The sequence below is a fragment of the Narcine bancroftii genome, chromosome 14 (assembly GCF_036971445.1).
Source record: "Narcine bancroftii isolate sNarBan1 chromosome 14, sNarBan1.hap1, whole genome shotgun sequence".
Classification (NCBI taxonomy): Eukaryota; Metazoa; Chordata; class Chondrichthyes; order Torpediniformes; family Narcinidae; genus Narcine; species Narcine bancroftii.
The window spans coordinates 69,654,805-69,675,736 of NC_091482.1; the positions used below are offsets into that span (position 1 = coordinate 69,654,805).

At 42.2% G+C, this 20,932-nt stretch overlaps 1 protein-coding gene and 1 long non-coding RNA gene across 21 annotated transcripts in view; one reads left to right on the plus strand and one right to left on the minus strand.

The window, feature by feature from the left end:
- Positions 1 to 20,932, plus strand: part of LOC138749886 (NT-3 growth factor receptor-like) — an 894,662-nt gene that overhangs the window by 327,457 nt on the left and 546,273 nt on the right. The gene's annotated exons all lie outside the window — the stretch shown is intronic.
- On the minus strand, positions 9,635 to 19,529 carry LOC138749897 (uncharacterized). Its single transcript, XR_011348931.1, has 3 exons — positions 19,469 to 19,529; positions 11,889 to 12,074; positions 9,635 to 9,890 (listed from the first exon to the last, which is right to left on the minus strand). It is a non-coding gene; the product is annotated as an uncharacterized lncRNA (long non-coding RNA).

Consider the following 20,932-nt stretch of genomic DNA (forward strand, 5'->3'; position numbering starts at 1 on the left):
CATGATTGAATCTGTTTCAGTCACGACTTGTGCTATTCATGCTGTTTGTGAAAACATTATTTGATACTGACCCTTTCTACTTCTTTGACCTTTGTTTCCCAATTAGAAATCATCCTTTTCTTTTCACCCACTGAAACCTATTAATTTTGAACATGTTCAACCAGAATCTCTTTAATTTTCTAAATAAACTGATTTTAATATTTATACTCAAAATGGAAACATTGTAACTTCCTTAAAAGATTAAAACGCTGAACTAAATTTTGTCATGACAACCCATTGAGTTTATTTTCCATCTAGAGTGTCTAGCTGAATTATTATTGTTCAAACCTATGTAATTTTTCAAATATTCTAAGAAATGCCAGGATATTTCAATAGCTGGAACATTGATTAAAGACTGCAGATAGCTCTTCTCCTGTTTCAGCTGGTCTCAGGTTCGAGGCTTTTGATGTTCTGGTGACATAGATGTTGTAAGAACTTCCATAGGACATGTGTCCTTCCTAAATCATCCCTTGGACTCCAGATGCAGCCTCTCCAGTTTTCTAGAGCAGCTAATGAGGTCAATGTGAGAATCTCCGGCTGATCCACAAGTAGGCAAATAGTTTGTGATGTGGTGTGCTTTTAATGTTGCTTATGGCAGAATTTCTGTGCCCTCGTTGACACCATCCTGAATGCTTTTTCTCCGCATTGAACAGTCATAGGCCAGAGATTTCCAGGAGTTGGTGGGAATGTTGCCTTTCATTAAGGAAGTGTTGATCACTTCCCTGAAGCTTTACCTCTTCTGTCAGTCAACTTCTTTCCATGAAAGAAAACTAAAAGTGTTGGGATTCAATCAGTGTGCCCTGCCCAACATAACTAAGTTGGGGTTTGATGCTGGGGGTATTAGCTTGGGAGGGGACAAATATCTATACATCATTACAGCCCCCAGTAGAACCCATGGGTAATGCACATGCATCCTTCAATAACTTGGGTCTTTTCCCTTCCAAGTAAGCCCTCTACTGTCCCTGATTAATTTTGTTCAATGTATTTTTTTAATTTGACCTCTCTCTGGGCTATTTTGTAAATATAAAATCCTATTGCTATTCAGGGTTCTCATTTTGATTTGAGTGCAGGAGGTAGCTTACTTTTCTTTAAATGTTCTCAAAGGACCATCTATCTGTTACGTTTGGCAGTGAGATATCCTGCTTGTGTGAAGAATGACCCTGGGCTAAACATTCATTTGATTAAGCTAAACGAAAGCTGTTGTGTGTGCATTTCCAAGTGGCGTAAAACTCATTGGCCAGCTTGTCTCTCATTTTTCAGTCAGATTTTATTTCTACCAACTTAGTTCCTTTCAACGTAAAACAGTTGTGCAACAATCAAAATTGTGCTTTCAGAGATTGTTTTTTCTTATCCTCACTGATCAGAAAGATGACAGCTCTTTCTTTTCCCCAGTGAACAAGCAGATTTTCCAAAGGCTTTACCTCTGAGCCATGCTGTTTAGTGAACCCACCCTCAAGCTATTTCATTTGTTCTGTGACTCCTTGTGGCTGGATTGCCTTGGCAACAGAGGTCAGAGTCCTAGGATATTCCATGCAGTTGCTGTTAATCTCTGCCACACGTCATCGTTTGCTGCATTGGGAAGTTCACCTGAACTCCATACTCAAGGAAAAGAGACTTTAACTATTCCCCCTTCAGCCTAAAGCAGTGGTTCCCAGCCTTTTATGTTCCACTCACAACCCACCTTAAATAATCCCTTACTAACCACAGTGCACCTACAGCATAGGATGCCATAGGTGTGCTGAGGTTAGTAAGGGATTACTTAAGGTGGTATGCAAGTGAAAAAAAAGGTTGAGAACCACTGGCTTAAATGGTCAAGCAGAACAGCACTAGCATTCTCCTACCTTGCAGGCATCCCCCAAATTGGAGGCATTCAGAAACTCCGACACAGGACCCCTGCCTACCTTTTGCCAGGAGTATTTGGCAAGATCCCAGGAGGTTCTCCATAACAATTGTGACCTCCTGCTGGCATTTTCCTTTGACATCCAGCCCAGGTCCTTCTAACGCACCATGACCTCTCTTCCACCCCTCCCATATTGCAGCATCCATTTATCCATGAGCAATCTCTCCTGTGGACAAAAGCACTTGGCATGTAATCCCATCAGATGTTTTACATGTTGAGAACAGCCAAAACCAGTGAAATGTCAATACAAACAGCAAACCAGCTTGGGGTTATATGGGGAAATGAACAAAATTGTCCTGTTAATTATCATTGAAGATATAATTCTTCTTCTGTTTCACAAATTATATTAGGAAAACACACATTAATGGTTTAAAGCCAAAAAAAAATTGTCCTGGACCAAACTTTGGGAATTTGACTAATTCTTTGATCTTTTACCCAGATCAAGAGTAAGAAAGGAAATTAGGGTAAAACTGGGTGAAGAATGATATGGGGCATGGGAGTGGCTGATGGTGGGAAGGTGATGCAAGGATTATGGGAGAAAGGGACAATGTGGTGAGAACTGGGGAGACAACTGGCTGTCTGAGACAATCCTAAAATTGGAGGAACAACACCACATATTCAATCTGGCCATTAACATTGACTTCTCTGGTTTCCTTTAAACCCATCTATCTCTTCCCTCCTCCATCCCTATTTCTCCTTTGCTCCAGCTATGTATTCACAGCACCACCACCTCCCCTGATCAGTTCTCATCTTTCATCTCCTGTCCAGGTCCAATTATCATCCTGGCCTTTCTTCCCTTCTCCCCAGCCTTTCTATACAGGCCCAAAATATCCTTACCTCCTATGGATGGTGAGAGACCTGTTGAGTTCCTACAGTATTCCTGTGCTTTTTAATCTAATTACAGTGTTCAGACTTCACTTTGTTCTCCAATCAAGATCATGAAGAAATGTTTCAGCACAGCTGCATTTTGTGCTTGCATGAAACTTAAACAAGATTTGCACGAAGCATTGTGTGTTTAAAGGAGAATTTTTACTGAATGGAACAGTACAAACCCCAGTTGAATTAGACTCACAATTCATGGGAAAATATGAAGCCTCACTCTAAGGTATTGTAGTTGATATGCTGAGGTTTCAATGAATTGGGGATAGTTGTTGCTAAGATCCAATGCATTCTAATCTTCTCCATTGTTAAGGATGAAGTATGCCATCCTTTCAAATTGTGTGGGAGGTGCAGTGGGTCTAATGGGAAAGCCCTAGGATTCCATCATCTTGTTAAGATCAAGGTAAGAACATTTCCTCCACAATCTCCATCAGTACATTAGCCCCCTGCTCTACTCGCTTTACACCTATGACTGTAGCTCAGTACGACAATAACACCATCTACAAATTCACTGAAGATACCACAGTCGTGAATAATATGTCAGCGTCGAGGAAGATTGAAAACTTGGCTGAATGGTGCAGTAGTACTCAATGTCAGAAAAACCAAGAAGGTGGTTGTAGACTTCAGGAAGGGAAAACCAGTAATGTACGATCCGAGGCTGATTGGAGCATCAAAGGGTGAGGAAGTTTAAATTATTGGGAATCACTATCTCAGAGGACCTTTCCTGAACCCAGCACATGAATGTCATTGCGAACAAAGCATGTCAGTGCCTCTACTTCCTCATTAGTTTGTGGAGATTCGGAAACCTTGGCAAATTTCTACAGGTGTAGTGGAAAGTGTGATGACCAGCTGCATCATGGTCCCATATACCAATATCTCTGAGTGTAAAGCCCTGTACAGCCCAGAACATTACAGGCAAAACTCTTCCCACCATCAAGAACATCTACAGGGAACGTTGCCATGGAAAGCAGCAGCAATCATCAAGGATCACCCGGTATAGGTGCCACAATCTCATACCAGGTTCAGGAACAGCTGGTTTCTCTCCACCATCAGCTTATTGAACAACAAACTCAATCAGAAGCCCCATTCCACTGGCATCCCAGTTAATTGGCCGTGCAATGTCCTGGGATAGGAAGTTGTTTCTGCTATTACCACTGAGCCACAATTAACTGGGACAACAACTGCTTTTCCACTGAACACACCCATCTCCGGGGATCGCAGTATTCTACCTTCAACTGAGAACGGGTGACTTTCTGCTGTCCTTTTTCCACTGGTTTAATCAGCATACCGGCGTCAGCTGACACCAGGGATTTGAGTAGGGGTTGAGGCCATCAGTCCCCATGTGAAATGGTGTCATTTGATGCCGGCATGTTGACTGTTTTTCCACTGAACCCTGCCCCAGTTCATTTCCCGTTAACTCCTGGGACCATGTGCCAGAGGAAAAGGGGCTAGAGACTCATTTAAGGCCTCTTGATTTGCACATTATTTTTGATTGAATATTTACTTTCTGTATTGCACAGCTAGTTTGTTTACATTTTATTTGTGTTTATTTTTCTCTTTTGTTCATGTATTTTTCTTGAGTACAGATTTTTGCTCCACCAATTATTAGAAATGCTGCCGCGCCTGCAGGAAAAAGAATCTTAGCATTATATGTGATGTCATGTATGAACTCTGACAATCAATCTGAAGTTTGACCATTTGAAAGTATCTAATGGCTGCCGATTCCATTGAGCTCTTTTCAATTTTGACCTCAAAGCACAATAAATATGACACAATTTCCATGAGTATCGAAAATGCTCCCTGAAATTTATTGCAGCAGGAATTAAATTTAATGACTTCTTCTCAGGCATCCTTGCACACTGGTCATTTTTCTTGTGTTTTCGACAAAGTCACTTGACTGTGGTTTCCTTTCCTTGCTCCTCCTGCAGTTGTTTTCTTGTAGATGGTTTATTTATGTTTGAAAGTTCCCTTTGCATCACCTGCATCCAGATAAATAGGTTCATACCCAAGGCAATATTTACTCTATTTCACCCTCCAACTACTTCAATGCACTTCACATGAAATACAGTGATGTCTAAAGCAGGCTGGGAGGGAAGAGTGCTGGCCACATGGAGACACAAGAAACTGCAATTGCTGGAATCTGAAGCAAAGAACAGAGAACTGCTGGAAGAAATTAACTGGTCAGCTGCATATCTGTGAAAGAAAGGAATTGTTGATGTTTGAGGGCAGGACCTCCTTGAATCAATGCTGCCAATATATTCTGCCAGTGGACAAAGAGGAGCTGAGCTCCACAGAAAAAGTGGAACCATTTTTCTCTTCCCCACCAAAGTACATTTGATATACAAAGTAGTCTTTTCCAATTTACACACCTTCAGCCCTGCTTTGTATTCTCATAGTCTTCCGACTTTTTTGTAAGGAATGTTTGTTTACAATTTTCTCAAAATGGTTTCTTTTTCAATTCTCATCAGCTAAAATTGAACAGAGCTGGAGAAGCGACAGACTTCATGATATCTTCTTTGGACATTCTCATTCAACAGGAAGTGTTAATTCTCAATGTGTTGCCATTTGGATTTTACAGTGCAGGCACCTGTTGCGGATGTGCAGCTGATTATGTCTGCGAATGTTTTCTGAAGTCCCTGTTATCCAAATGCACATTTAGAGATTTTACAAGAGGCCTGTGTGGTGTGATCAATAACCACAAGCAGACACAAAGCAAGTGATTAAAGGCTTTAATATCCAGAAACATCATGCATGGTATGAAGGAAGAAGACTAGGTCTATCAGCCTTTATTGGGAATCTACGGAGAGGAGTTACAGGGTCGGAGGTGGGCCAGCTTGTATCGTCTAGTGAGGTCACACCTGCACTACTGTGTTCCACCACATTCTGCACAACCTGATATGGACAATACAAAGCTCAAAGCCCTTGCATGTCATCTATGTATGATTTAACTCTCGGTCATACATGTTTAATTAATGACAGAAGGTTCATTGTTTCTGTCAGCTTGCTGCTTCTCTGGGTGCAACTTCAGGTGGTCATTAGACTGCACTCTGGGTTGCAACATTATGGAGGTTTCCAGACTCAATCTGGGAAGGTGCTTAAATAAGCAGTGTTGTTTGAGGTGAGATGAAAGTTTATTGTCATTTGCATATGTACAATATACAGAGATAATTACCATGTTTGACAGGATATAAGACCTACTTATTTTCCCCAAAAATTGGCTCAAAAATTCCCCCGGGTAATATATGCGAATTTGTAATTGAGCAGGTCACCTGCTACTCACCCAGTTTCAAGAAGCCTGTGGAGATGTGGCAGCTGTGCAGGAAGTGGGCCCTCAGCTTCATGGGCCACCTTCCCTCGGGTGGCCCGTGGTTTCCGGAGCCACCACTCATGCCACCCCCCCATCCCCCGGTGAGAAGGTCAACTATGGTGGCCCCTGCCAGCAGCAGTGCATATCAGTCCAGAGCCACTGCCACTGCTCACTACTCCCAGTGAGAAAGCCGACCACGGCAGCCCCTAGCAGTGCAAGAGGAGCAGGAGGAACCCATTCACTGACTTACCCCGTAATACACTAAAAACATTTTTCTTAATATTCCCTGCTGAAATGGGGGGGGGGGGTCTTACTTAAGGTGGTCTGTGAGTGCGAAGGGAAGGTTGAGAATCACTGCTCTAGACCCAATTGTTACAGAAATATTTTGCTTGAGAAAAATTGTCATTGGCCCATTTCCTTTGGAACCGTGCACGTAACGAGTCAATTAGGTACAATTAAAACCGTGGTTTTCAAACTTTTTCTTTCTATTCACATACCACCTGAAGTTCTGGCTATCTATCCCTTGGGATAATGATGGTTCCTTTCAGTTTGTGGGGTTTGATATGGATATCCCACTCCTCAGGAACAGTGTGCGCGTGAATGAATTTAGATGTGTAGGGGGTTGCAGAGGTCCACACCCTCCCTTTCGACATCCCCTCCCAGACCCATTGGCATAATTAGGTCCAGGACAGCTGGGAGAAGTTCTGTTGCAGTGAATGGCCAGACCCAGCTTCGATGCAAGGGCTGCCCTTTCCGTGCTTCATGGCACGTGTTTGCTAGATGGCCGTTGACCCTATGGGAGGGTTCTTCCGCCCTTTGACAGGTCTTGTTTTTAATCCTGCAGGGTGTCTAGCCACCCTTCGTACCATGCAAGCCTGGTGGGGGACCCAGTTTAGTCGCCAACCACCCAACCATGTGACAGGTAGTACTGGGTTACATTGTATCAGTAGCACTCAGATGAGTAACCTTTCCACTCATATACCACCTGAAGTAATCCCGTACTAATCATCGTGGGCAGTCGGGGGGGAGTGGAGCAGTGGGCTTCAGACTGTTCAAACTGAGGACAAACCCACAGACCAGCTTGCTCATAGCACAAGGTAACTAGACACCTGCAGACTGCTGAGAGTGGGGTGGTGGGATTAGCATGGGGGTTGGACATTTATCACAATGCCACTCTCTAACACAAATCTCCTCTCCTTCAATATCTGAAGGTCTGTCAGCCACTATCTTGAATGCATTCAGTAACTGAGCATTCACACCCTCCTTCTGTAGAGTTCCAGATTCAATACCCTTTGATACATACTTTTTATCTTATATATGAATGATCAACCCTATTTTGAAAGATCTGTTCTGTCAAAACCATGAATCATCTCTCAATCTCGTCCCAGCAACATATCAGTGCTTCACCCACCTAATAAAATGTTGAGTCTCGTAGAGGAAGTATCACTATTTCACCACCAGCTCATTTTATTTCCAACTCATTTCAGTCTTCTGTACTTATAGGAACATGTATGGACATCCGAGATAGGCTAAACCCCAAGTGCTGCTGGTCAGGTATTCCCAACTGAACTACTCACTGTCACCCAGGTCAACTGTGCCTTTTACCTTTGCTGTATAACTGCAGCTCAATTTGGCAAACCTGGTGTCAAATCAGTGATGTACTGGGAATGATACCTTGCTGGGTCAGTGCTGGACCCAGCCACACTTTGTGATTGCCCTCACCCCTCTCCACGAGTGGCCCACAGCAACAGAGAGTAGGCGGCAGGCAGCCAGGAGAGAGTGGGACAGTGGTATTATTCCTATGTTTTATTCACGTTTTTAATGTTTACCGGCAAATATACAAAAAGAATGGTATACACACACACATCCTTTCCCATCATGGAGCTGGAATGCCAAATTGCCCCTTATACACAGATAGGATCCTGGGGCTGTTACTACCTCTGATGTCAGAAAAGAGCCAGGACTGGAATGACACCGCCCCCCCCACCATTCTGTGTTGGTGCTTTCTACACAGCAGGTGTAGCCATAAAAAAGCCGCAAATATCCCAAAACAAAGTGGCTGTGTAAAAAGCATAAATGAAACCCAAAGTAAAATACATGAAGATACAACAGGTATAAATTAAATGAACACAATGTGCCATGAGAGAAAGAAATAATTGGAAGTATAAAATGATAGGTAAATATTCATAGCTGCTGTTTCATTAGTGCAGTCAGGTTGTTAATGGTCCTGGAGTAGTTTTATGGTTAGGATATTATGGCAAGGTTCAAGAGCCTGGCAGCAGCTGAGAAAAAAAATCTGTTCTTGAACCAAGGAATGGTGGACTTCAGGCTCTGCACCTACTACCTGGAAGTCCCAACGAGAAGAGAATACAGCCAGCACAAATGGGATCCTTTACAATCTTGAGGCAGAACCTCATACTGATGTCTTCAAGGGACTTGACTAGTTTGTCACTTTCTGCAACCTTCTCCATTCCTAGGCACTCAAGTTTCTAAACCAGGCCCTTGTGCCTCCAGTCAGTGCACTTTCCACACTGCACCTGTCGAAGAGTATTCAACAACAAGTCAAAACTCCTCAGACTCCTTTGAAAGGGGAGGCATTGGTTGAGCCGCTGAATTGTGGGAGCTGGTTCATGCTCTAACCAAATAAATGTTGAATCAAGCTATAAGATATCCCTTTAATTAAGTCTCAATTTTTTACTTCATTTAAATAATGAAATACTATAATTTATTAGTTAATTGCTCATATTCATGATGTTCCATTTGATAATTCTTTATTGCATGCAAATATGCCAAAATTTCACAAACATAACTGCTTAAACTAGAGTAAATATTATATTTAACATCTGTCACATCTGACTGAATTTGTAGCTATATGCACTTAAATCCACATTGCCAACATTTTAATTGGATAAAACACTTTCTGTGGACGAAATACAGTTTCCCTATGCTTCAAATACCCCATGCTTCATCTATTGTCTATTTCTTGAAGTAGGGTGCCATGGTTAGCTTGGCAGTTAGCACAATGCTGTTAGATCACCAGCCACTCCGGTTGAGCATACTTGGGCAGCACAGGGTCATGGGCCTGAAAACAATAGAGCTTTTGTTCTTTGTCACTTCAGTCCTGCTTCCATTCTCTTGAAATCTGTGTACTTTAAAACTCTAAACATGGTCTACGCTTTATTTACATTTGATTTTGCTTCAACTCTTAATTTTCCAAGTTAGCACATGTCTAATAGTTTCCTTTTTTTGACTGGTCCCATTTTCTAAAGGATCCCTACATTTTGGGACATGCTCTCCAATGTAACCCTGTGTTATAGACCTTGTTTGTTTCCCTGTATAATATGCTTTGTTTCTGGAAGGCTACAGTAACATTGGAAAATTAGAGTTACAACGATATAAATGGCTCATTCATTTGACTTCAGGAAGTAATGATCCAGTTATATCCAGCAGATAGTTTGTCCTCTTTATTGGCCAGTGTTAAATTGCAGTACACTTTTGTGTTAAATTTGTGATTGCATTACCCCCTCCCGCAGTGCTAGCCATTATTATTATAATTAACACAAGTCAACAAGCTGTAGATATTGGGTAAGGGTTTATTGGTGCTCCTTGCATTCTGGTATCATGTCCAGATGGCATTTTTCGAGTGTGATTTTTGATGGTTTATCATCCTGAAGGTTTCATTAACATCTTATCACAAGAACATCCATGGCCTCAAATTAGGGTTAGGGTTAGGGTCAGCAACAATTTTTTCAGAAGGTTTGCTTCCTGAAAAAAGATAGGGGATGATGATAGACAAATTAAAGCTGAACACAAAGATAGTTTCAAATTTGCTGTATCACATAGGAATTTGGAGAAACATTAAATGAACTTTTTATTGAAATTGGCAAATTTAATCACATTATGATACCGACACATTGTGTCAGTTCAACTGATTTTCGTTTGTACTCAGCATCTGATGCCTCTCGTTTCAATGTCCAACAATAGTCGCCCAGTATTGATGGATTTCAGTCGCCTTGATACTGCTTTTCCATGGTCGCAATGTCCTGGTGAAACCTTTCACCGAGTTCATCACTGACTGCACCAAGATCAGCCAGGAAGACGTCCAAGTATGAATGCAGAAAATTAATTTTCAATGACATTTTAAGTCTCCTTCAAGCATACATGGTTTATATCCTTGAAGTAGACTTAAAATATGACAGGATATCTCAAGAATTGGTTATATCTAAAAAAACTATGTGATGGGCAAGTTTTAAGGTGATTTTCATGATTAACAGCCTAAAATCCATAAAATACACCCAAAGGTGTTCAGGATGCAAAATCTTTGTTCTCCAGTGTTATCAGAGATACTCTCCTTTCCCTTATCGACATTTTTCCCAAATTCTCGATAACTTAATGTGAAATGTTATATCTGTTTCTCTCCACAAATGCTGACTGACGATTTCTAGTGTTTTGTGATTTTATTTTGGATATACATTATCCTTTGAGATAAGATGTAAAAAGAGAACCACCCACACCCCCAACCGGGACAACAGATCATCCAATTGGCACTGTTAAGCAGTGAAGTTCTGCAGAGCAAAGGCTCTAACAACTGGAGTGCAGTGACAGTTGGATCATTTGTTGTACTGACATTGGTTGAGGAATGAAATCTTTTGCATCAAATCTGAGAGGATGGGAGTGGGGCAGGGATGGGTCTATTTTTATGTCATATGCAAAAATTAGTTGTTTGATGCATCATATTTCAATTGAAATCTTCTGAGCCCCAAAATGCTATTACCGAGTTGAATCTGTCATAGAACCCCAGTGAATAGAATGTAAACAGCACAATGGTTGTCTCAAAGGGGTACATCAACTTGAATTTACCCAATGTAAATCCAATAGTATCTGATTTATAATTCATAACTGCATCTAGTGTATTAAACAAATGATGTTTCATTCATATGGATGGGATATCGAACTGTAGATATTCCCTTCTTCCTCCAGGCAGTCTTAACAAAAAGATTCAGCTTCAATGTGACCACGTCTCAGGACAAGAAATTGTCTTGTCACCTTGCACCTATATATATAGTATCTGTATGAACAACAGATGGCTCGTTTAACATACTGGATGAGCTACTGATACAGCTAAAAATGTCCTATGTTCACTTTTGGTCTGGTTCTTAATATTTCTGAGCATATCACACCAGCAGAGCTAATAAAATAAACATGTAGCCCAAAACTGGAGCACAGGTCTTGAGAATTGATTATCCAAGTTTAACCAGTCACTGAGGCACCAAGATTGACATCTTAAATTAAAAAGTATTCGGAAGAGGGAAACTCAACATGAAATAGATTTTTATATTTATTGAGGAACATTATGAGACTGAGAATGCCTGCCAGTGGGGCTGAGTGGGAAAATGGATCAGCTCATGATTGAATGGCGGGCAGATTTGATGGGCTGAAGATCTCATGGCCTTATATTCCCAAGGTCTGAATTGGGAAGAAGGTCTGAAGAATTTTTGGAATTTTTACTTTAAAATTAGTTACTTGCAAATTTACCTTAAAGAGATATGCCAAATAGAAAATGATAGAGAGAAGGTATAATTGGAAATCGATAATAACTTGTAGGAGTAACATTGCTTTCCTACTTGTAATCAACTTGCTAATTTTACAGATTTATCCAAATCACAGACTTTCAAACTCTCAGTGATTTTCACTGCTACTTGTAATCAACTTGCAGAATCGTAGATAATGTATTATCCATCTCTGGGCCGAATGAAATCTCACCTTGATTTTCTTCAGAAGCATTACCACTTGTCTCTTCTTGAAACTTAGTGGGATTAAGTTCAGGAATATCTTTGATTGCAGACTTCTTCTTGACTCTCCCAGGTATTATTTGCAGAGATCAAATGGTCTATGCAAGTCTCTGAATCTTGTACCAAGCCTTACAAGGCAATCCTAAGAACTGTAAACCTTTAAAAAAAAATAGTACTCCATGATGCTCTGGGGATTTTATTGGGTTTGATAAAGTCTTTTAATTCCCCTTTAACTGATATATGTATTTTAAAGCTTTATTATGGGTTACTGAAGTCTTCTGAACACTTTCTCAAGATGATAACATCGGGAATTAACAATTCTGTACTTTCAATGAGATAGACAACAGACAATGAGATAGACAACAGACTCGCCAAGGCAAATAGCGCCTTTGGAAGACTACACAAAAGAGTCTGGAAAAACAACCAACTGAAAAACCTCACAAAGATAAGCGTATACAGAGCCGTTGTCATACCCACACTCCTGTTCGGCTCCGAATCATGGGTCCTCTACCGGCACCACCTACGGCTCCTAGAACGCTTCCACCAGCGTTGTCTCCGCTCTATCCTCAACATCCATTGGAGCGCTTACACCCCTAACGTCGAAGTACTCGAGATGGCAGAGGTCGACAGCATTGAGTCCACGCTGCTGAAGATCCAGCTGCGCTGGATGGGTCACGTCTCCAGAATGGAGGACCATCGCCTTCCCAAGATCGTGTTATATGGCGAGCTCTCCACTGGCCACCGTGACAGAGGTGCACCAAAGAAAAGGTACAAGGACTGCCTAAAGAAATCTCTTGGTGCCTGCCACATTGACCACCGCCAGTGGGCTGATAACGCCTCAAACCGTGCATCTTGGCGCCTCACAGTTTGGCGGGCAGCAACCTCCTTTGAAGAAGACCGCAGAGCCCACCTCACTGACAAAAGGCAAAGGAGGAAAAACCCAACACCCAACCCCAACCAACCAATTTTCCCTTGCAACCGCTGCAATCGTGTCTGCCTGTCCCGCATCGGACTTGTCAGCCACAAACGAGCCTGCAGCTGACGTGGACTTTTTACCCCCTCCATAAATCTTCGTCCGCGAAGCCAAGCCAAAGAAGACTTTCAATGCCAGGGAGATTGTAATACCAGAAAAGTCCACAACAGTGGATATCCTTCTCCATAGTAATTACAGTTTGGATGTTATCTTGATTCTACAAAGAATTTGGGGGCTTTGGCAGTTTTTTGTCCACTGTGGCCTGAAATACTTTTAATGGTTTTACCACATATGATCACATTGGATAAGAGGACATTCCATGCAGGTGTTAATTATCAAGTATGGCTTTCTTTGTCCACATTAAATTGGACACAGACAAGCCAAGCTGAATACTTAAAGTTCAGACTTATTGTCAGAATACATACATGACATCACATACAATCCTGAGATTTTTTTATCCTGTGGGTGAGGCAGAATGGCAGTACGATCGGCCTAGCAGTTAGCACAAAACCTTTACAGCGCCAGTGATTGGGACTGGACCAGGTTCGAACTCCATGCTGTCTGTAAGGAGTTTGTATGTTCTCTCTATGTCTGCATGGGTTTTTCCTGGGGCTCTGGTTTTCTCCCACCTTAGGTTCCCTCTCATATTCCGCCTAAACTTTTCCCCTTTCACTCTTAACTCTGTCCCAATCTCTAACCTTTAATTTGAAGTCACTGTTTCATTCATCAGCATTTTCGGTGTATATACAGTAAAATCCCTGGTATCTAGCACCTATGGGTATTGATAGATGCCGGATAAGTTAATTTTCCAGTTGCTTGAGGTTGTGTGTTGCATGGATTGGTAATCTAAAAGTGAGGTACACAAATTTTAAACTTCCATATTTTTACCTACCAAGTATTTATTTTCTCCTTTTTTTTGTCGGTAGCATGAGGCTGCCAGTTGCTTGAATTCCAGACAACAGGGGTTAATTACTCTATTAATAAAACAAAGACTGCTTAAAGAAATCTCTTGGTGCCTGCCACATTGACCACCGCCAGTGGGCTGATATCGCCTCCAACCATGCATCTTGGCGCCTCACTTCAGCAGGCAGCAACCTCCTTTGAAAAAGACCGCAGAGCCCACCTCACTAACAAAAGACAAAGGAGGAAACGCCCAACCCCAACCAACCAATTTTCCCTTGCAACCCCTGCAACCGTGCCTGCCTGTCCTGCATCGGACTTGTCAGTCACCAACGAGCCTGCAGCAGACGTGGACATACCCCTCCATAAATCTTCATCCGCGAAGCCAAGCCAAAGAAGAAGGAATAAAACATACTCTTCCTGTTGCTCTATATATAGTAAAATTACTTTCTGTAATTTTCATCTGTAATTGTCTACTTTCTATTGGGACTACTGCCCAGCTGTCACTCTTGGACTTGCCAACCTCTTCTTAATCTGAGTAGAAAGGCTGTGTCCTTGTCTTTGACAATTAAAGCACTTTCCTCACCTGAACTGACACCTCTGTGCTAAATGATTCACACTGCAAAGGCAGCACTTTCCATGCTGCTGACATTCACATGACCCAGAGCTCTCATAAGGTTTTTCTGAATCGCACTCCACACCAACGTTTTGTGACTGCTCAAATTCAATCACAATTTTAGAGTTTACTTCCATAGACTTAGTATCTTGCTTGTCTGTTCAAATGTTGGATCAAATGCCTTTGGTATCTTGGACTGGATATGTTAATCCTGACATGAAAACTTTATCTCATGCAATAAAAATCATTGTGCACCGAAGCTGCAATGACGCAGCTAATTTTCTCTCCAGACCTCTAATTATAAGAACATAAGAAATAGGAGCAGGGGTTGGCCATTTGGCCCATCGAGCCTCCTCTGCCATTCAATGAGATCATGGCTGATCTGGTGATTGGCTCATCCCCACCGACCTGCCTTTTGCCCATATCTCTCAATTCCCTTCTATATGAAAATCTATCCAACCTTGGGCAGCACAGCTACAGTGCCAGGGATTGCACTAGGGTTCGATCCCCACACTGTCTGTAAGGAGTTTGTACATTCTCCCCATGCCTGCATGAGTTTTCCCAGGGGCTCTGATTTCCTCCCACTGTTCAAAGTGAACTGGGGGTTGTAAGTCAATTGGGTGTAATTGGCCACCATGAGTTCGTGGGGCAAAACAGCCTGTACCGTACTGTATGTCTAAATTTAAATATATTAACTGAGGTCACCTCCACTGCTTCAATGGACAGCAAATTCCATAGATTCACCACCCTCTAGGAAAAGCAGTTCCTCTTCACCTATGTCCTAAATATACTCCCCTGAATCTTGAGGCTATGTCCCCTAGTTCTCATTTCCCTCACCAATGGAAACAACTTACCTAACTTTAACTTTTTTATATGTTTCTATAAGATTCCCTCTCATTCTTCTAAATTCCAGCGAGTACAGTCCCAAGTGACTCAATCTTTTCTCATAAGCTAATCCCCTCATCTCTGGAATCAACCTAGTGAACCTTCTCTGCACTGCCTCCAGGTACATCCTTGCTCAAGTAAGGAGACCAGAACTGCACACAGTGCTCTAGATGTTGCTCCACCTGTACCTTGTACAGTTGAATCATAATCTCCCTGCTCTTAAATTCATCCTTCAAACAATGAAGGCCAAAATTTCGTTGGCCTTCTTGATAGCCTGATGCATCTGAAAACCAACCTTTTGCAATTTATGCACGTTTCTCCAAGTCCTTCTGCATGGGAACATGCTACAATCACTTGCTATATAAATAATACTCTGATCTTTCAATTTTTTCTGCTAAAGTGGATAACCTAGCATTTATCAACATTGTACTCCATTTGCCAAACACTTGCCCACTCATTTCACCTATCTTTATCTCTCTGCAAACTCTCCTTTTCTTCTGTACAATTTGCTTTTCCACTCACTTAGTGCCAGAAAACTTAGATACACTACACTCAGTCCCCTCTTCAAGATCGTTTATGTATATCGTGAACAGTTGCGACCCCTGCAGTACCCCACTCACCACCGATTGCCAACCAGAAAAACACCCTGTACCTCAACTCTCTGCTTTCTATTGGTTAACCAATCCTCTATCCATGCTAATACATCCCCTCCAACTCCATGCTTCCTATCTTCTGAATATCTTTTATGTGCTCCCCTCATTATTATCCTCACAGAACTTCAATAAATTTGTCAAACAGGACCTGCCTGAATTGCAATCTTACAACATTCTACATTTCCAAAAGTGCTTGGTTGTAAAAGTTCTATTGCTGCTTTTCTATAGCTTTGTGAAATGGGATGTCAATTGTCCAAGTAAATTTGCCAATATGACTTAGGTATCCAAACTTATTTTTCCAAGCAGGATTTTTAGCATATATTTTCACCATCACTGTCCATTTCAATCACGTTATTTAGCCCAACCATCATACCCGTTCATTGATGTACAAATAAAAGGCACCTGCTCTTTGATAGAACTATTGAGAATTCAGTGCAGCTGGTGTGGCTTTTTGTGCTTCTTTCATTTGGCATGGTTGTCTTTTGATGCAACAAATTCTGCAGGTGTTTTTCCTTTATGCTTGAGATTGCACCTCAGACTTCCCTGTATCACTGAGCTTCTTAGAATCACAAAATCATTCAATCTCCTTGATCAGGATTCTGGCTGGTTGTATCACTGCCTGGTATGGAGGTGCCAACTCTCAGGACAAGAATAAACTCCAGAGGATTGTTAACTCGGCCTGTGACATCACAGGCACCAGACTTCACTCCATCTTAAAAAAAAACAGTCTCTATCCTCAAAGATCCCACCACCACCCAGGCCATGCCCTCTTCACTCTGCTACCATTGGCAAAAAGGTAAGGAGCTTAAAGACAAGCACTCAATGGCTCAAGGACAGCTTCTTCCCCGCTGCCATCAGATTCCCAAATAATCAATGAATCAAAGACACTGCTTTACTTTTTCTACACTAATTTTTTTTGTAGTAATGCCGTGACTTGTTCGTGACAATAAATTCTGATCTGATCATATTGTTGTCAGTTATTCATCGGTCATTGTGCTTCATCACCAGTGTAGGGTGTATTTGCTCTCAATCTTCAGAGAACTCCGTTATAGATGGTACATATTGATATATGCATGAGAGTTTATGACCTCTACATAGGTATAATGTACAGATAGACAAGAGTCTTACATGCTGCAGGCATACAGGTACATAAGATAATAATAAAAACACACAGAAAAGCTGGAAGAACTCAGCTGGTCTTGCAGTGTCCATAGGAGATAAAGATATATTGCTGACATTTCGGGCCTGAACCTTTCCTCAAGGTGTAAGCAAAAAGCAGGCAGGTGTCTCAATAAAAACAAGGAGAGAAGACGGAAGAATGGGAGGGGGAGGAGTCCAGACCAACAGACAGAAGGTGTTAATTGGATATGAGGAGAGGACTACAGGGGATTAATTTTGGCTCTGTGCAACATGGTTAGCACAACGCTGTTACAGCTCCACAATCAGGACCGGTGTTCGATTCCAGCACTGTCTGTCCCCGTGTCTGCGTGGGTTTCTTCTGGGAGCTTTGGTTTCGTCCTGGTGTTCAAACCTACTTACCTGGGTGTGATAGTACAGATCTATCACCAATGTACATAGTGTATATAGTTACTGTATCTAGACTGTGCTTACAGCGACTGGCTGAGAGCTAAGCCACGCCTATTGTCTGAGCCTTAAAGGGTTGTGTCCCTAGCCAGGTCGGATCATTCCGGACTGCTCGGCCACCTGTGAAGAGCTCCTGTCTTTTGCTAATAAAAGCCTTGGTTTGGATCAACAAGTCTTTGGTTCTTTCGATGAGCTCTACACTGGGGTTGTAGGTTTATTGGGTGTAAATGGGTGGTACAGGTTCGTGAGCTGAAATGTGGACCATGCTATATGTCTAAATAAATAACAACTTAAAAGGGACAGAGAGAAAAGGGAAGAGAGAAGCAGAGCTTTGGGAAAGGCAATGAGGGAAGAAGCAGGGGGGAAGGGGTGGTTTAACAGAAACTGGAGAAGTTGATGTTAATACCATCTGGTTGGAGAGTGCCCAGACAGAAGATGAGGTATTGCTCCTCCAAATTGCGAGTGGTCTCAGTTGGGCAGCGCGTGAGTATATGATACACCACAAACAATAGTACCTTACATTTGGCTTGGCTTCGCGGATGAAGATTTATGGAGGGGTAAATGTCCATGTCAGCTGCAGGCTCGTTTGTGGCTGACAAGTCCGATGCGGGACAGGCAGACACGGTTGCAGCGGTTGCAAGGGAAATTTGGTTGGTTGGGTGTTGGGTTTTTCCTCCTTTGTCTTTTGTCAGTGAGGTGGGCTCTGCGGTCTTCTTCAAAGGAGTTTGCTGCCCGCTGAACTGTGAGGCGCCAAGATGCACAGTTTGAGGCGATATCAGCCCCCTGGCGATGGTCAATGTGGCAGGCACCAAGAGATTTCTTTAGGCAATCCTTGTACCTCTTCTTTGGTGCACCTCTGTCTCGGTGGCCAGTGGAGAGCTCGTCATATAACATGATCTTGGGAAGGCGATGGTCCTCCATTCTAGAGACGTGACCTACCCAGCGCAGTTGGATCTTCAGCAGTGTGGATTCGATGCTGTCGGCCTCTGCCATCTCGAGTACTTCGATGTTGGTGATGAAGTCGCTCCAATGAATGTTGAGGATGGAGCGGAGACAACGCTGGTGGAAGCGTTCTAGGAGCTGTAGGTGATGCCGGTAGAGGACCCATGATTTGGAGCCGAACAGGAGTGTGGGTATGACAACGGCTCTGTATACGCTAATCTTTGTGAGGTTTTTCAGTTGGTTATTTTTCCAGACTCTTTTGTGTAGTCTTCCAAAGGTGCTATTTGCCTTGGCGAGTCTGTTGTCTATCTCGTTGTCGATCCTTGCATCTGATGAAATGGTGCAGCTGAGATAGGTAAACTGGTTGACTGTTTTGAGTTTTGTGTGCCCAATGGAGATGTGGGGGGGCTGGTAGTCATGGTGGGGTTCATATAAATTAAAATAACCACAAAACAGCAGGAAACAGAAAATAGAGATAATAAATATAAAGCATAATAACTAATTTAGGGATTCTTCAAAAAATGCCATGCACTTGGTAGTGCACACACAACCTATAAATTACATCAAACATACTTACATGTTCCATTGGGTTTTCCAAAGTAGTGCATGGCAATTTGTGAAGAACCCTCTAATTATTTAACCTTCATAATATAATCACCAGGAGGTTGACTCTATCAGACAACACAAGTGCATTTTCTAGTAGTTTCAGAACCAGGGATTTTGCAATGTCAGTGCAAGACATTTTCCTGATTGACTGTCATATCACTTCCCCCATCTGACATTGTGCAACATCATTTGGATTGTGTGTATTAACCATCCCAGCAAAGATAGAGCAGTACTAGTTCACCCATTGGATAGCTCGAATCTTGGACATGTTTTGGGGCTGGTACGGTACCTGCCTTCATCAAGGATTGGTGTTACATCAGCCACCATTTCATGGCCATTGTTAAACTGCATTATTTTCGGTAGCAAGACATAGAATAGCATCAAACCTGCACCTTTGCTTTCCACTACTTCACAGAGTTGCAGGTTGGCACTTCTGTGAATATTCCACATAATTTAGAACTTGGAATAAACCGTCATGGCAACCCCGTTAACAGAGGCTGGACCTGCTTCAGACAAGAAGTTGAGAGTCACAGCTTTTACATCCTGTATCAGTTCCTCTGAATGTGATTCTTCAAATAGGATGTCAGCAACAACAGGAAACTAAATTCTTGCAAGTGAAGGCGAGATGATTTAATTGAAAAATAACCACAAATCTGCTGTGCACAAAACGCCTCACATCATGTTGTGAATCTTACAGTTGTCAGGCCTTGAAGAAGTATTTTTGTTTAATTGCAAAGTGACTGAGATGCCCTTCACTCCTAAGGGCCCCCGTCAGTGTAATTACAAGCCACAAAAGAACATGTTCAGGAAGCGTGGCCGCACATGTCTTCCGGTAGTGTTTCTAATTGAAAAATCAATCATTTTCTTATGTGGAACAACAGTGTAAGGATGTAATATCAGGTTGTACAATGGCAGAGGAAGTATTAACGTGTTGTGGCTGATGCAGTGGACAACAAGTGATGAACAAATTGAAACAGCTTTGAATGACTGTGCCTGGTCATCCATGACCCTGACTATGTATGGCAGTGCATGCTGTTCAACAAGTGTTATTATTACAAGAATGATAAAGGGTGAGGAGCTGTGTGCAAATATCCAAAAGAAAATTGTTCATTATGGCAGTTCCATATCTGGATTGGGTTGAGATTTCCTGATTGTGAAGAATGAACTTTTTGACTTCCTGTCCTGGAACTAAGTAAATAATTTTCCTCTGTCCAACATGCAGTGCTGGAAAGCACTTTCTTTCTGAAAGTGGGTGCCCACTTTCCCCATCAATAAAGGCCAAACATGGCAGATTCAAAATGAGCTCAGTTTGAGATTTTAAGAGTTAACTCCTCCACATTATTCAAATCTGCCAAATTTGGAAGTGTTTTTTGGTGAGGGGGGGTTAGTGGGAGGATCAAGGGCAGCACAGTTAGGATAGTTGGGTGGTACGACGAGCATTGCGGTTAGTACGACACTGTTGCAGTGTCGGTGACCAGGATCAAATCTGGCTCTGTCTGTAAGGAGTTTGTGTGTTCTCCTGGTGTCTGTGTGGGTTTCCCCGGGGGCTCCAGTTTTCTCCCACCATTCAAAAACATATGGGGGTTGTAAGTCAATTGGAGGTAATTGGTCGGTACGGGCTCGTGGGCCAAAAATGCTTGTTACATTTAAATAAAAAAAATTGAGACACTGAAAAGACAAAGTGGTTCAGTAAGTGTGACATGCTAGTTTTTGAACATTGCATATAAAATTCTCTGTTTGGCTCCGAATCATGGGTCCTCTACCGGCATCACCTACGGCTCCTAGAACGCTTCCACCAGCGTTGTCTCCGCTCCATCCTCAACATCCATTGGAGCGCTTTCATCCCTAACGTCGAA